Here is a 16649-nt window from a genome sequence, read left to right as displayed (position 1 = left end):
AATAAAGCAAAGGAAAATTTCTGTGGTGTCCCCCTTCCCTTGATACCCTAAGCATGTGCTTATTTTGCTAAATGGTTAATCCAGCTCTGCCTGTGACAGGTATCCTTGTTTCAGAGTAGGCTTCTACACAAGATATACATACTAAATGACCCTTAAGAAGGTCAAAGGCAGACACTCTCTCTTCTACTTGTGAACTCCACTGGAGGATCTCACCTTGGTTGTTGTTGTCTGTCTGCGTGACTCGTTTGATTTCCATGCTGGGTTATCATCACTAAATGGATTCCTAGACTCCTATCCGAAGACAAAAAAGTAAAAAAAATATTTAAAATAACTTGCATCTGACATGAAGAAAACACATGATGAGTGAATTGCGTGTAAAGATGACCTACAGATCCAGCCATTCATTTTCTTAACCCACTTATCCAGGATAGAGTTAAGGGGCAGCTGGAGCCTATTCCAGCATGCATTGGGCACAAGGCAAGATAAATTCCTGGACAGAACACCAGTCTGTCACTGGCTGAGCACACACCCTCTAGGGCCAGTCCAACAACACCAATCCACCTAATCTAACCTAACCGTTGTTTCCTTGTTGGTAGGCAGAAGCAGTAGCAATGCACTATAGATCAAATTACAAATTACTAAAGGTTACAAGTGCAGAAAGGACCAAATGCAAAAGGCCAAGAAGATTTAACATGCAATAGTTCTTATTATCTATGTATAAAATGATGCTCTCTTATATCCCTTATATTTTGTGAGTGGTACCCCAGGAGGTGGGGCCACCTTAATGTCATCAGTCTGACCCCCTCCCTCTAGCTGTTTAAGTTGACTGAGAAGGCTCAGGAGATCTAGATCATTTTCCCATGAAAGAGTGTCTTAAACAAGGCAAAATGGGTACAAGACCTCCAAAGATAGGCCAAGAAGCAGGCCAGGATCTTCACTAACCTGCCCAGAAGAAGCTCCCCTTAACTCAGCCAAGACCAAAATATTACCTGCTGGCTTCACGCTCCAAAAATGGAGATACTGCAGAACTGCAAGAATTGTCCACATATCTATTAAAGACCTCCACAAGTGGGAAGGTAACGATCAACAACTGGCTTTTTTAAAAAAAGGCAACAAATGATCTTTATAAGTCGATAATTTATTAGCAAAAACAGAAGATATAGAAAAATGCTCAACGACCAAAAAAGAGACAAAAAGGATTAGCTTTACAAGGCAATCCACAACAAACAAGTCCCAATACACCATCCAGAAAAATAATCCAAGAAAACCAGCCAAGAATATCATAAAAACTAATAAATCCAAATTGAATAAAAAACAATGACCTCCAGTTCCTGAGCCTTCTCAGCCTACTTACCGTATATACTTGCGTATAAGTCGGGTCAGACCCCAATTTATACGACTGTTCAAAAATGTGATTCCTCCAATCTCCAATGCTTCCTCCAATCTCACACCAGTTTCTCAGAGACATCAAATTTTGTTGCAGGAGCGCAGTTACCAATTTCTTTCAAAAGTACTTGGACAAATGGCTGACAAGCTGTTCCATAGCCAGTTGGGAGCGGGACCCTCATGATTTCTTTTGCCTTTTCAACAACTTTTAATTTAAAACCAGCTTCATATTTTCGTCTGACTGAATGCTCCATTGTAGATAAGGGATGCTCTTACGATAAAGGTGTATGAGGGTGTGAGATACAAAAAACACAAAATACAGTAATCCCTCCTCCATCGCGGGGGTTGCGTTCCAGAGCCACCCGCAAAATAAGAAAATCCACGAAGTAGAAACCATATGTTTATATGCTTATTTTTATATTGTCATGCTTGGGTCACAGATTTGCGCAGAAACACAGGAGGTTGTAGAGAGACAGGAACGTTATTCAAACACTGCAAACAAACATTTGTCTCTTTTTCAAAAGTTTAAACTGTGCTCCATGACAAGACAGAGATGACAGTTCCGTCTCACAATTAAAAGAATGCAAACATATCTTCCTCTTCAAAGGAGTGCGCGTCAGGAGCAGATACTGTAATGTCAGAGAGATAGAGAAAAGCAAACAAATCAATAGGGCTGTTTGGCTTTTAAGTATGCAACGCACCGCGGCACAAAGCTGTTGAAGGCAGCAGCTCACACCCCCTCCGTCAGGAGCAGAGAAAAAGAGAGAGAGAGAGAGATAGAGAGAGACAGAGTTTGTTTTTCAATCAAAAATCAATACGTGCCCTTCGAGCTTTTAAGTATGCGAAGCACCGTGCAGCATGTCGTTTCAGGAAGCAGCTGCACAGAAGGTAGCAACGTGAAGATAATCTTTCAGCATTTTTAGACGAGCGTCCGTATCGTCTAGGTGTGCGAACAGCCCCCCTGCTCAATCCCCCTACGTCAGGATCAGAGAAAGTCAGCGCAAGAGAGACATAGAGAAAAGTAAGTTGGGTAGCTTCTCAACCATCTGCCAATAGCGTCCCTTGCATGAAATCAACTGGGCAAACCAACTGAGGAAGCATGTACCAGAAATTAAAAGACCCATTGTCCACAGAAATCCGCGAACCAGCAAAAAATCCGCGATATATACAGTGGAACCTCTAGATACGAGTTTAATTCGTTCCAGCACTGAGCTTGTATAGCGAATTTCTCATATCTAGAACAAACGTCCCCATTGAAAATAATGGAAATCCAGTTAATCCGTTCCGCATCCCAAATATATTAACATAAAAATCAATTTTCCTAACAAATAACACTGATAAATTATATATACTGTAGTCTACCTTTAATAAATAACACTGGTAAATAATATAACTGATTATTAAAAGAATCAAAACAGGTGTCCAAAGTGCAGTAGCGCATTCAATAAATCTTTAAATAAATAATCCTTAAAACAGTTGTGAAGTGGAGGTTTAAAGTACATAAGAATAACAATCCTTTAACACGAGGTTAAAACGTCAACAGGAAGCAGTCTTCAAAAAACAGATGACAATCCCCGGTGCTTCTTCTCTGTTAGCGTCTCACCTGCTTCTCCCATGCGGGCTCTGCAACAGGCGAGACACTTAATGCAGCTGACCTTCTCTACACCGTCCTGCTTCAGCTGTTTGGCTCGCCTGTTCAGCTACACGCGAGCCTGTACTCGCTCGCTCTCTCGCACCGACTTCCTACTGCTGCGGATTCCTGCCTCCTCCTGCAACCTCCGTTCTCTCTCCTCTCCTCTCTTTTCTTTTACTTCTTCTCCCCCTTAACCAGCTCGCGCTTCTCTATATATGCGGGGAAGACATGGCAGCTGCTAGGGTTACCACTTTTAATACAAAAAAATAAGGGACGCATACGTATTGATTCAAAACGGGACGCGCAATTTCATTCTCAAATACGGGACGATTCCGTATTTTAAAGGACGGGTGGCAACCCTGCCCAGCCCATCAAACCACAGGACAAATCATGGATGTGAACAGTTTCCCACCTGTGCACTTAGGTGAGAAACGCAGACACCGCAGATCGCCCTGCGGCTCGCTACAGCTACCACGCCCCCTCCCTAAGCCGCGAGCTATACCCACAGCCTGGCTCGTGGCTCGTTACGTGAGCCAATGCTCGTATTTAGATCTGATTTTTTCGCTCATACTTTCCTCGTATTTTGAATTTCTCGTATACAGAGGTGATCGTATCTCGAGGTTCCACTGTATTTAAATATGCTTACATATAAAATCCGCGATGGAGTGAAGCCGCGAAAGGCGAAGCGCGATATAGCGAGGGATTACTATAGTGCAAATGTCGCTTCAGAATAGTTTGGGTATTACCGTGTGGTCACGTAGGCACAATACATGGAAAAAAGAGGCAGTGTGCTCCATGGTTACTCTCTCAGGTGGGCATTAGCGTATCATAATCTCTTGGACCAATAACATGAGTTTTCCGCATTCCACTTATATGATTGACATTATAAAATACCGGAAATTATACTGTAAAATCAAGCCCCAACTTATTTATGGGAGAACTTAAATGCGAGTACATACCATAAATAGTTAGAGGGTGGGCTCAGGAGTGGTGTACTCAGCGTAGCCCTGCCTCCTGGAGCTCTGCCTACTAAATACAACATGACTTTACACATAAGAACATCATAATATATAAATAGAAGACTACTAACAAAAATAAAAAATTACAAAAAGACATTTAAAAAGAACATAAACAGTGGCCCGGTCAGACATCTAACACCTTTTGAGGTTAAAGTTGTTATGATGTGGATTCTTATTTAATGTTTTTCTTTCGATTCAATTTTCTTTCAGCTAAAATTTTATATGTAGTATAGAGTTTTGAATATCAAGTAATCCAGTTCAACTGTTTCTTTTAAATCATTCTTTGTTCAAATTAAATCTTTTTCCTGAAAGATTTCTCTGTCTCAGCTCGTGGTAGCATTTTTGTCTCAGGATTTGGCTTTGGTAACAGTGTTTGATCATTTTTGGCTTTTGGTTACATCTTTTCGAACACTTACTCACTAGTTCTCAAGTTGAACAGTTTGTGGATTCAATACAAATCCTTTGCGTGTGCTTTTTTTTGAAAGTTTGGTATTTAGACCAATCTGCTTTTATTCTTAGACTACAATTCTCATGTTCATGTACTGGGCTTGTTGCACAGTTGTCAATTTCTCATAATAACTTTCCCTAGCATTTAGGTTAAGATTCATCTCCTGATTTTTTTTCCTGAAAGCTGTGGCCTGGCAATTTTTTGGAAAAACAAGATACAGTAACAGTAACACAATTTTCATAATTTTGGCTCTGTACGCCACCACAATGGATCTGAAATGAAGAAATAATTATATGAATGAAGTGTAGACTTTCAATATTAATTCAAAGGGTTTAACAGAAATATCGTATGAGCTGTTCAGAAATGACAGGCATTTTTATACATGGTGCCCCCATTTCCAGGGGCTCAAAAGTATTTGGACAGATGGCTGACAAGCTGTTTCATAGCCAGTTGGGAGCGGGACCCTCATGATTTCATTAACTATTAAACAGGTAGAAGGTCTGCAGTTGATTCCAAGTGTGGAATTTGCATTTGGAAGCTATCTCTGTGAATTCTCAATGTCAGGTATAAAAAGATGTCCATGCAAGGCCATCATTAGGCAAAACAGGCCATCATTAGGCTAAGAAAACAAAACAAACTAAACCCATGAAAGAGACAGCAGAAACACCAGGGGCCTCATGTATAAACGGTGCGGACGCACAAAAATGTTGCGTACACCCGTTTCCATGCTCACATCGTGATATATAAAAACTAAACTTGGTGTAAAGCCACGCACATTTTCACGCTAGCTCTATCCCTTGCGTACGCAAGTTCTCTGCTCGGTTTTCCAAACTGGCGACACCCAGAGTCAAAGCAGTGTTTTTGTTCCTGTGTGGTTTCCCTTTAGTTTTTAGATTCCCATCCCTGACTCGGCTTTATCAAATGAAATTAAACCGCATATCATTTATTACTTTAAGGCATCTCATTGTAATCAACCTGTAACCATATAATGATGCACCGAATGGCCAAACTATTCTACGTACCATCACTGCTTTAGTGTTGTTATTCCCAGTGCACCACTGAGTATTTAACCCACTGTGTCTGAGTGTGGAATCACAGCTGTACAGCAGCTGATCGGATTATCAGTATACAACATCTAGCACACGCTGTCTCAGACATGCGCGCAATCTATTTGAACCGTTTCCATATGGCAAATGCTTCAAAGCCTTTCCTTTAGGGACCTCACGGTTCAGAAAATTTCATCCCAAGTGCTCTAAACGCACTCAGTCAGTCCATCAATTGCTCCTGGTAGAACTGTTTGTACTTTTAAGTACAATCACCTCACTGTAAACTTGCGCTACAGTTATAATATTGCACAACCTGAGTCACTTTATAAAGAGCGTATTTACAGATGATGACGACTGGCTGCTAAGTTGATTTAGATTTCCAAGCGCTATCTTCTTGGAGCTCTTGACGTAAAGCATGTTTATTACATTATACAGATAAGTTTTAAACTTCATTAAAATAATCATAATGACGAGCTGGCACCCCGTTCAGGGATTGTTCCTGCCTCGCGCTGTATGCTTTCTGGGATTGGCGTGACCCTGGATGGACAGATGGATGGAATAATTTAACATGTACTATGAAGATATTTCAATGTTTCATAAAAGTTTTGAATAATCTGCGTTATAAGCTTACAGATGGCTTAACGTCTATTACAGAGCTGATTGTGTGGCGATTGGTTACTTGGAGAAAGAAAAGGAAGGACAGGAATAGGAGTTAGTACGTTTGAGAGAGACAGGACTGCTGCAGTAAATTATTTCATCAAAGGTTGCACATGGCGCAGCAAGCATCTTGCAGGAGGCAGGATAAACTAGACAGGACGCCAGCTCATCACTATCACTGTGACACCGTGTTCCCATGTTTAATAACATGCTTTAATTCCTATCATCATGAAAATTATATCAAGTATACATCTTAATATTCAAATTGTTCAAACAGCTGTAATATCATGAATGTAATGTTTTCTGTGTCCTGTCAGCGGAAGAGAAAGCCCATTTAAGAAGCACATAGTGATTCACACACATAGAGCACACAGAAAGAAGCATTTAACGTGCTACTTTAGTTACGATGGGATCTGAGAAACTAGTAAATTAAACGATTTTAAGATGAAGTTTATGATGTTCTACTTTGATGACAAAATAAAGTACATGATTAAGTGGAAATTTTCAGATTTGGACATTTTTTTCTACTGTGTCCCGATTTTGTTTTTCTTTTCTCAGTATCCTGATACGCTTCCATAAGACACTCAGACGGTGAGCTAAGACTTGTCTTTTCACGGCAACTTTGATATCTGACCACTTCTTATTTATTTTGGACACTTTGCGACTTTCTGAACTTGAATTTTAAAGTTTTTCTGCCACTCTGTCACTCGATCAACTTCCTTTTGTTGTTTATACCACTGTTTAAACCAACAAATAGTACGTTCTTCCTTGCCTCTACCTGGTATTCACTGAAATTCTTCTTTTCCCCCCGTGCTTTTACCATTGCCTTTTCACAGAACACTGAGCTTAAGGGCTATTATATTGATTTGCATATTGAAAGGGGTGTAATTCTGGGAGGAGTTGGGGAGTGGCAGCAGGCACATGCACGTGTGTTACTTTTTAGGCTGATCGGGATTTATGGAGCGGAAGAACATAGAAGTTGGCGAACACACAGATTTATGCATTTGGATTTTTTTTGCATACGCACATTTCCGCTTTTGTCTGCATGCCATGTTTCAGTGTGAATTCTACGCACAGAGTTATGCATGAGGTCCCAGGAGTGGTCAAATCAATCATTTGGCAACCCAACTGGACATGCATTTCACTTGCTGAGGACAAAACTGATAGAGGAAAGTCCAACAAACATGTATTATCTGAAGACAGCTGAAATAAACTCCTGGCAAAGCATCACTAGGGTGGAAACCCGGCATTTGGAGATGGCCATGGGGTCAGACCCCAGGCAGTCACTGGCTGCAAAGGATTTTTAACCAAGTATAGACCATGATTGTTATATTCATGATTATGTTTGCTTGTCCAGTTACTTTTGATCCCCTGAAAATGGGGGCACTGTGCATGAAAAATGGCTTTCTTTTCTAAATGGCTCATACAATATTTTGTTAAACACCTTACATTAAAATTGCAAGTCTACACTTCAATCACATCTCGATTGCTTCATTTCAAATCCATTGCGGTGGCTTAGAGAGTCAAAATTACGAAAAATTGTATCACTGTCCAAATACCTATGGACCTGAGCAATACCTAAACAAAACAACGACTTTTCTTTCACTGTGCCAACCGCCTAAGTGGTCCATCCCCAGATTATATTGTGCTTGGCCTATTCAAAACCTTGTTTTAATGTATTACTAGGGGGTTTTGCCCCCTGCTCACTTTGCTTGCCAACCCCCATGCCTGCACTATGTACTAGCCTCTTTGCAGTTCTGCCACTTGCGTATGGATGCGGATATACAATTTACTAACTATTTTACATTACAGCTTGTAATTAACCATATTAGAAAATAGTAAAATGTAATAATTTGAAAGTAAATTATGTTTCATGTTGCGTCAGAGTTATTTGCTGCGTGATACAATTTCGTTCTGCTTGGCTTTGAAATTACCACGCAAAAACTTTTTAAACTTACACCTTTACTGTAAAACTTCAGTAAAAACAATTTTTTAATTAAATTTTCATCAATATCACATTGAATTTTGATTCTGTGTTTGGACTTTCATCGTGACAACACAATGTATAATTGCCCGTGAGTGAATTTAGTTTCTTTCTCCCTCATAAATAAAATAAGTTTTTCGAATGTTTGGCTCTGAGCTTTGTAAATTGTCTTTGCAAAAGCTATTCTAATGGGAAACTGTTAACGTTTTAATACAAATGGCATATCAAGATCTCCTTTGTTGTGTAATGTTATCCCCTGAAGATGTATTCCATTACCTTTCTTGGATACATCGTTCTTTCTACAGTAATTTGTGTGGAGGAAGACCGGACAGTGTTAACGGATGTAGATATTCTACGGGATATTGTAAGTTGATATTTTCATGTTCTGCACGATCACCACCAACTGTTTCAGCATAGTCTATTGATACGCATTTAACCAACTTGCTATGTAACCGATCAACATTTTTGGCGTTAATTCATTTGACTTCATTGTTTCTCGGTGCTAGTATTGCCCGTGTATTCATTTTTACTGTTGATAATCCTTCATGATGAAATTCTTCAATAAGATTTGGACATATTACATCTTCTTCTTTAATTGGGAACTTAAAGTGAGGAAAACTTTAAAATTTATAAGAGCTGAGAGAGCAGGAACTGTGTCTGACAAAAGCATTCACACGAATGAGAGGTGAGAGGACCGTGTGAGTCGTTGAATATGGTTGAGAGGAGGGCGGGACTTGAAAACATCTCATGGCCAAAGTCTTCACTCGCAGGGCTTGAAAAAATCTTCAAAAATATCTCGTCTCATTGCAGGATTTTTTTATATGATAGATTTGATTTTAACCTCCACAATCACTTGTTTTTACGGATTATTTATTTATTGATTTAACTTTTGCACTGCACTTTTGGACACTTGATTTGACTGTTTTAATAAAAGCACTGAATCTCTTTCACACGTACCCCTTGCTTTGTGAGTGTCCTTATTTGCTAGGCTCATCCCTCAGGTATGTTATTGCTGGTGGCGGGTTTGAGAGGCCCCTGGAAGTACCTGGTAGTGTCGAGCTTGGCTGCACCATCTCAATGCACTCCCCTGTTTCTTTCATATCAACAGACAATCACAGACATCAAGATGCCCTGAGTTGAGCAAAATGAGTGTGAATGTGCCCTACGATGAATGGGCACCCAGTCCAGATTTGGTTCTAGCTTTGCTCCTAAAACTGGTGGGGTAGTTTCTGGTCCCCACAATAGTGACCTGGGATACACAGATTCACTAAATAGATGGATGGGTTCAAATAATGTAATAATGGATGACACACATCACAGAAGTAGTTAGTGAAGCCACATAAATGTTATTTAACTGCATCTAAAATTTTGCTTCTTCCCCGAGGAATAGTTTACAATATATGAAATAAATAAAAAAGGATTTAAATTTTTATTAAGAAACTATCCTTTTGCAGCTTGTGCTTCTCCATTTGAAGAAAGCAACATGAGGTGCTCTATGAATAGCTCCAAACAGAATAGGCAGCCATTTGCATTTACCTCATTTACCTTGTAGCTGGTTGGCTGTGTGGGATACAGACTGGACCTCCAAGAAGAAATGTCCTCTTTCTCTCTCTCTCTTTCTCTAGGTGGGCTCCTCGTCCTCTGAGTTCAGATCAAAAAAGAAAACAAGCCACTGTAATCAAACCTTATCACGCTCTTTTCGGCATTTCATTTCAAGACAGCTCGATGAAGCCTCAGTTTAGGACCTTACAGCATATGGCTGGCTAAGGAAGGTTTGTTTCTTTAAAGCTTCACATCTATTACAATGATAGGCCCTGAAAAAAAAAGAAATGAGCTTCTACTGAATATACCAAACTAGAGCACTTGGATTTACAGTGCTATAGAAAGTCTTCAATCCTTAGAAGTTTCCACATGTCATTGATATACAACATTACATCACAATGGATTTAATTTGCCTTTTTTGACATTAATCAGTGGAAAAAGTGTGAACAGATCCCTGCAAAGTGGTCTAAATTAATTACAAATATAAAACACAAATCTCTCAAGTATTCAACCTCTTCATATCAGTATTTAGCATGCCATGACAGCCCTGAGTCTGTGTGCTCAGGTCTCTATCAGCTTTGCACATCTGAACACTGACATTTTTCCACATTCGTCTTTACATAACTGCTCAGACTCTGTCAGGTTGCACGTTGATTGTGAATGAACAGCTTTAGTCAAGTCCAGCCACAAATTCTCGATTGGATTGAGATCTGGACTCTGCCACTTCCACTTTAAGGCATGAACATTTTCATTTTTATGCAGTTCCTGTGTATCTTTGGCATTGTGCTTGGGGCTGTTGTTTTGATTGAAGACTCATCTTCTCCCAAGGCGCAGGTTTCTTGTAGATTGTATCAGATTTTCCTCCAGGATTTCCCCATATTTTGCTGCAATAGTTGTACCTATACAAGCCTTCCAGGGCCTGCTGCAGAGAAGCATCCCCACAGCCCATTCTGCCCACCACTAAGCATGATGATGGGGATGGTGTGGTTTTGATTATGTGCAGTGGTTGGCTTGCATCAAACATGGCATGTCATCTGATGGCAAAAAAGCTTCACTTTGGTCTCATCAGACAATGGAACCTTCTTGCAGCCGAGTCAGATTCCCCCATGTGCCTTCAGGCAAACTCTAGCTGAGAAATCGCATATATATATTTTTTAACAGCTTGTCACTCCTTCTGAGTATTCATAGGTCTCTTGTTGGCTTCCCTCAATAGTCTTCTTTTTGTATGAATACTCAGCTTTTTAGCTTCTGCTCTAGGTGGATTTCCAGTGGTGTTGGACTCTTTTCATTTCTTAATGACTGATTTAACTCAACTCCAAGGAATATTCACTGACTTGGATATTTTCTTGCCTCCATCCCCCTGACCTGAGCTTTTCAGTCATTTATTGACAGAGTTGCTTTTTGTGTTAGTTTGTCTTCATTGTGTAGGTTAAGCTACCAAATTGACTCATCGCAAGCTAGTCCTTCCACAAAAGGTGCATTTATACCAGGGGTGGGCAGATTCATTCCTGGAGGGCCGCAGTGGCTGCGGGTTTTTGTTCCAACCCAGTTGCTTAATTAGAAAACAATCCTTGCCAATAATTACATTTCATGGCTTGTTAGTGCTTTAACTCTGCTATGTCAAGTCATTCTCATATCCTAGATTTTTTTTTTCCATTCTAAGGATATCATCCAAATACTTTGAAGTGTAAAACGGATGGGTAATTCTCAATCCTTCACTTTTTTCTCTTCTCTTTCCTTCCAAGTATTCAATTAAACTAAATAGTGCACGATAAATACACACAGGTGTAAAGGGTAACAAGCAAAATGGATAACTGCTGGTTTCTTTTGTCATTTGCATCTTTTTGCTAATAAGGAGCAATTAAAAACCGAGAATGCAGCTGTTTAAGACTAAAATAAGCAATAAGGGTTCATAATCTTAATGAGGGAGATAACTAAAATGAAGCAGAAGTGTTTCTAGAGCAATAAGTGCTTCTTATTAAGCAATTGGGTTGGAACAAAAACCTGCAGCCACTGCGGCCCTCCAGGAATGAATTTGCCCACCCCTGATTTATACTACAATCAGTTGAAATTGCTCTCTATTGAATTAATGGTGTGACTTCAAGAATCAGTTGGATGCACCAGTTATAAATTAGGTCTGTCATATTAAAGGGGGTGAATATTTATGTTATCAATTATTTTGTGTTTTACATTTGTAATTATTTTAGGCCACTTTGAAGTGACCTGTTTTCACTTTGTCTTTTTTCTGTTCATTTCATCAGTGGAGTTACTTTAAAAAATTAAAGTAACTCCACTATTGCAGAATATTGTATAACAATAAAATGTGAAGACCTCCAAGGGGGTGAATGATTTTTATAGGCACTGTAATTTCATATTTTAGTGTCTGGAATTAAAATATGATGGTATTGCATCATATCAAATGAAAACACAACCTTATCATAAGAATGAAAAACTCTGCAAGGCTAAGTATAAAAATGTTAAATAGTGTGACAGCTTATTAAAATATATATGCTTAAGCTTAACATAAAGTAACCAGTGTGTATATGCAGAACCGATTCTAGGATTTTTGCTGCCCTAAATGAAGATGTAAATGGCGCCCCACCAGCCCCTTTGCTTTGAGAGGAATCATCAGTGCCAGACCTGTACGTTAAGATCTGGAGACAGGACAGGGGACAGTGCAGGGTTTAGGACCTTGAATTCACAATCTGAGAATGTCGATTTATAGCAATGTCTGTTCACAAGACTGTTTCAGAAAAATACACTCTTGAGGGGGTTACTGGTAAAACTGTGGTCTAATTCCTATAGTTATCTGTTTAAACCACAGGCTTAAGGTGTGCCTTTTGATAATACATACATATATATACATATTATATATATATATATATATTGTGGCGGACGGCCGGGGTCCATGACCGGCCAGGACCCCCCTTCGTTATATTCTTAGGGGGAGCAGCCATGGACTGTGCAATACCTCCCCCTGGACGCTAGATGGCCACCCCCTTGGGTTGGAGCAGTGCCTCGGTTTCCCGCAGGGCTCCATTGGACTTGGAGTTGGGTGCAGCCCTGTTGGGTGCCGCAGGCGCTGCCAGGGGGTGCTGCAGCTGGAACTCCTGAGCCCTTATGGGCAGTGTTTTCACTACTATAACTATAAAAGGGGCCAGCAGCCAGAGTCAGGAGGAGGAAGACAAGGTTGCCTGGGAGGAGTGGAGGAAGATGAAGAGTGTGCTTTGTTTTGTGTTGGTGTTTATTTGTGCACTTGGGACTGTGTTGTGGCTGGGGGACACGAAGAAGACATGCCCTCCAGCTGAAGGAAAAATAAAAATCAATCTATTGATTTTATACATGCCTCCGTGTCCATCTGTGTCAGGTCAGGCACCTATATAGCGTCTTTTGTTACTATATATATATATATATATATATATATATATATATATATATATATATATATATATAGTAACAATGTCAGTACTGTAATATATACATGTAATTTAAATTAATAAAACAAATTGAAAGCTTAACATAATGACAACACTCAGTGAAATTGAGAATATACCTTCCAATTGCCAGCACAGATCCCTAGCTTCAGAGCCACCACTCCGCCCAGATACATACAGAGACTATTAAGATCAGAAGATGCTGGCCTGCTTATAATTCCAAGGTTTGACAAAATAACAGTGGGAGGTCAAGCTTTTAGTTATAGGGCCTTGAAGCTGTTGAATAGTCTGCCTGCTATAAGAGGTCCTCTTCAGTCTCAGGATTTAAATGCCGACTCATTACTTCAATTTAGCACACCCTGACTAGAGCTGCTGATTAGCTGTGCATACTGCCTCTTTGTTGTTTGACATTAGTACTAAAATATGAGTAATATGATATTTATAAACTGCCCCCCAACCTCTGTTTCTCTTCTTGGTATCCTCCTGTGGTACTTGGTGGTACTGCTCTGCTGCCAAGCTATTTGCCTGCCTATAAAAAGTCATATTAGATAAGTCAGTGCTGGAATCATCGGGGTCTTTAATCAGATTGGCCGTCCCAGGACTGACTCAGCTATAGAATGACCAGGAAGGTGGGGGCTAGTTGGCTAAGGTCTCTAGGACTCTGATTATGTCAGGCTTGCTTGAATCCTTTTCTACAATCTGGTCATTGTTTCATTAAAGTATCTATCTATCTATCTATCTATCTATCTATCTATCTATCTATCTATCTATCTATCTATCTATCTATCTATCTATCTATCTATCTATCTATCTATCTATCTATGTTAATTACTTTCTAAATTGTTTTGATGCGTTTGAACACGTTTGTATCCTCATATGCGATAGTTCTGTATTTAGTGAGTGCTATCTTCTATTCTTGCATTTTGCCTTGAGAGATGTCATTGGGCTTTGCACTTGCACTTGGTGAGGAATGAGCAACAAAGTAGTTTGTACTGTTGTATTGTATTATTGAGGAGGCCATCTAGCTCTGTGCAGAGGATTGCTTGTATTCTGTTTTGTGTGTTGTATCTACCCCATATTTTGACCCCCATTGCATGGCCAACCTACCTGGAAAGGGGTTCTTTTTCCTAATTGCCCTTCCCAAGATTTCTTCCATTTTTTTCTATATGTTTTTTTAGAGATTCAAGGCTCAGGGGAGGACTGTCAAAAACAGGGCCTGATAAACCCCACTGAGAATTTTCTTGTGTGATTTTGGACTATATACATTGCTGACATTGAAGATGTGAGATGGTAGTAGTACCAACCCACTGAACAACCACACTACCAGACATGCAAGTAAGAACTTCACTATGCTCTGTACAAAGTACAATACTAAACTTACTACTCCTCCTCACTTTGGGATGGTAACTTAGAAAGACTGAACTAATTAATGTATACCGTATATACTCATGTATAAGTTGGGTCTTGAAACCCAAAAACTCAATCATAAAATCAGACCCCGATTTATACGCCCGTTCAACAATGCGACACTTACATTTTTTTTACATCTTCTTGCCTCCTCCAATCTTGCACCAGTTTCTCAGACACATCGAATTTTGTTGCAGCAGCGCAGTTACCAATTTCTTCCGCTACTTCAACAATGCTTAATTTAAAAACAGCTTCATATTTTCTTCTGATCGAACGCTCCATCGTAGATATGAGATGCTCTTACGATAAAGGTGTATGAGGGTATGAGATACAAAAAACACAAATCAGTGCAAATGTTGCTTTGGAATAGTTCGGGTATTACTGTGTGATCACGTAGGCTCAATAGAGACAGAGAGAGAGAGGTTAGGAGTACGCCGTCATACAGCACATTGCCACACCCACATAGAAAAAAAGGCAGTGAGCTCCGTGGTTACTCTCTCAGGCGAGTATATATGGTAGTCATCAATTCATTTATGATAAATGTATAAGCTTCACTTGAATGGCACACTTATGGCAAGTTGATTTGTGTTTTACATGTTCTTGTTTATCATGGTACCAGGAAGTGGCGACATGTTGCATGGTTGGGCAAAGACTGTAGTCTTTACACATGACAATACTACTACCACTACTATCCCATAAACATCCATGTCAATATAAATGAAAAGTTGGTGAGGTCTCACACACACATACACATTCTGTGTTTGATTTATTAAGTACAGAAAGCAACAGAGAAATCCATGCACTCACTCAGTACCTGCTGACTCAATGAGGAGGTAGAATGGGTGCGGGTCAACCTCTCACTTCCAGAAATAGACCAAGATCTGTCAGTTCTTCTGGGTGGTATCCCTGAATCGAGTGACTCAAACACCTCCACCAGATCTGCTGTTCTGAGGAGAAATAAGAGAAGGTTTTATTCTGTTCATGGCAGCTAAACCGGATTTAGTTTCCCATTGCTTCAGATACCATACCTGTGTTCATAATGAAATAGTCTTTCTACTTCTTCTCTTCCAGGACTGCGAGTCCGACTTTTATTTCCTAAATCTCTTTTCTCTTTACCCAAGGCCTCTCGATGGCTAATCCGTTTTGCTTTCGGGAGATCTGCCAGTAGGGTGTAATCACGTCGAGCCAAAGCAGACCCAGTAGAGACCCAGCTAGACTCGGACTCCAAGGAGCTCTGGGAGGAGCTCAGCCTGGCACTACTACCTCTTAAAGGAGAAGGGCTACGGGACAAAGCAGAGCGTTGCTCCAGACCTCGTCTTGGAGAGGAACTTCTGCTGTCTGTACCCCTTCTGGGGGACGAGCTGCGGGATGGATGTCTAGAAGAGGAGTAGTCAGTAGTTTTGTATTGCAGAGGAGCAGCACTTCTGGAATCCAAGTTCTTAGAACGTCCATCCCTATAGCTGGAAGATGGTCCTGAGTCAAAACGCCTATGAGAGGTAGAATGCTCTTGGCGATGAGCAAAAGAGTTTCCTGTTTCAATGTTTTGGTGTAATGAGGGGCTTCCTGTTTCAATGTTTCGGCGAAGAGAAGGCCTTCCTGTTTCAGTGTTTCTGCGAAGAGATGAGCTTCCTGTTTCAATGTTTCGGTGAAGGGAGGAACTTCCCATTTCAAAATTCCTGTGAAGGGAAGAACTTCCTAAATCAATGTTTCTGCGAAGGGAGGTGCTTTCTGATTCAACATTCCGGCGAAGGGAGGAGCTAACAGATTCAGTGCTTCTACCAAGAAAGGCGCTTACCCCCTCAGTTCTTTGCCGAGTGCTTGATGTCTCATTTGTCTGGCGAAGAGAACTCCTGCCTGTCTTGATTCCATGCTGAAAAGACAGGCTTCCTATCTCAGTACTCCTATGCAATGAGGAGCTTTTGGATTCCATAGCTTTGTGATTAGACATGTATTTTGAACCCACATCTTTATGAGAGGATTGACTTACAAGGTCTAAACTTTGTCTTTCCAAAGCGTGGGTTTGTTGATGGTGGAATGAGTTCTTTGTTTCTGCAGGCTTGTAAGTTAAAGGCTGTTCCCTATCAGAGGTTCTA

The 16649-nt window shown here is 40.3% G+C and overlaps 1 long non-coding RNA gene across 1 annotated transcript; it reads right to left on the bottom strand.

The window, feature by feature from the left end:
• Positions 1 to 212: 212 nt before the first annotated feature.
• On the bottom strand, positions 213 to 16013 carry LOC127529850 (uncharacterized). Its single transcript, XR_007936467.1, has 3 exons — positions 15371 to 16013; positions 9710 to 9814; positions 213 to 291 (listed from the first exon to the last, which is right to left on the bottom strand). It is a non-coding gene; the product is annotated as an uncharacterized LOC127529850 (long non-coding RNA).
• Between the last annotated feature and the right edge of the window lie 636 nt (positions 16014 to 16649).

Source organism: Erpetoichthys calabaricus, chromosome 12 (genome assembly GCF_900747795.2).
Source record: "Erpetoichthys calabaricus chromosome 12, fErpCal1.3, whole genome shotgun sequence".
Classification (NCBI taxonomy): Eukaryota; Metazoa; Chordata; class Cladistia; order Polypteriformes; family Polypteridae; genus Erpetoichthys; species Erpetoichthys calabaricus.
Note: the sequence above shows the minus strand (reverse complement) of the source record. Positions and strands in the feature narration are given on the sequence as shown.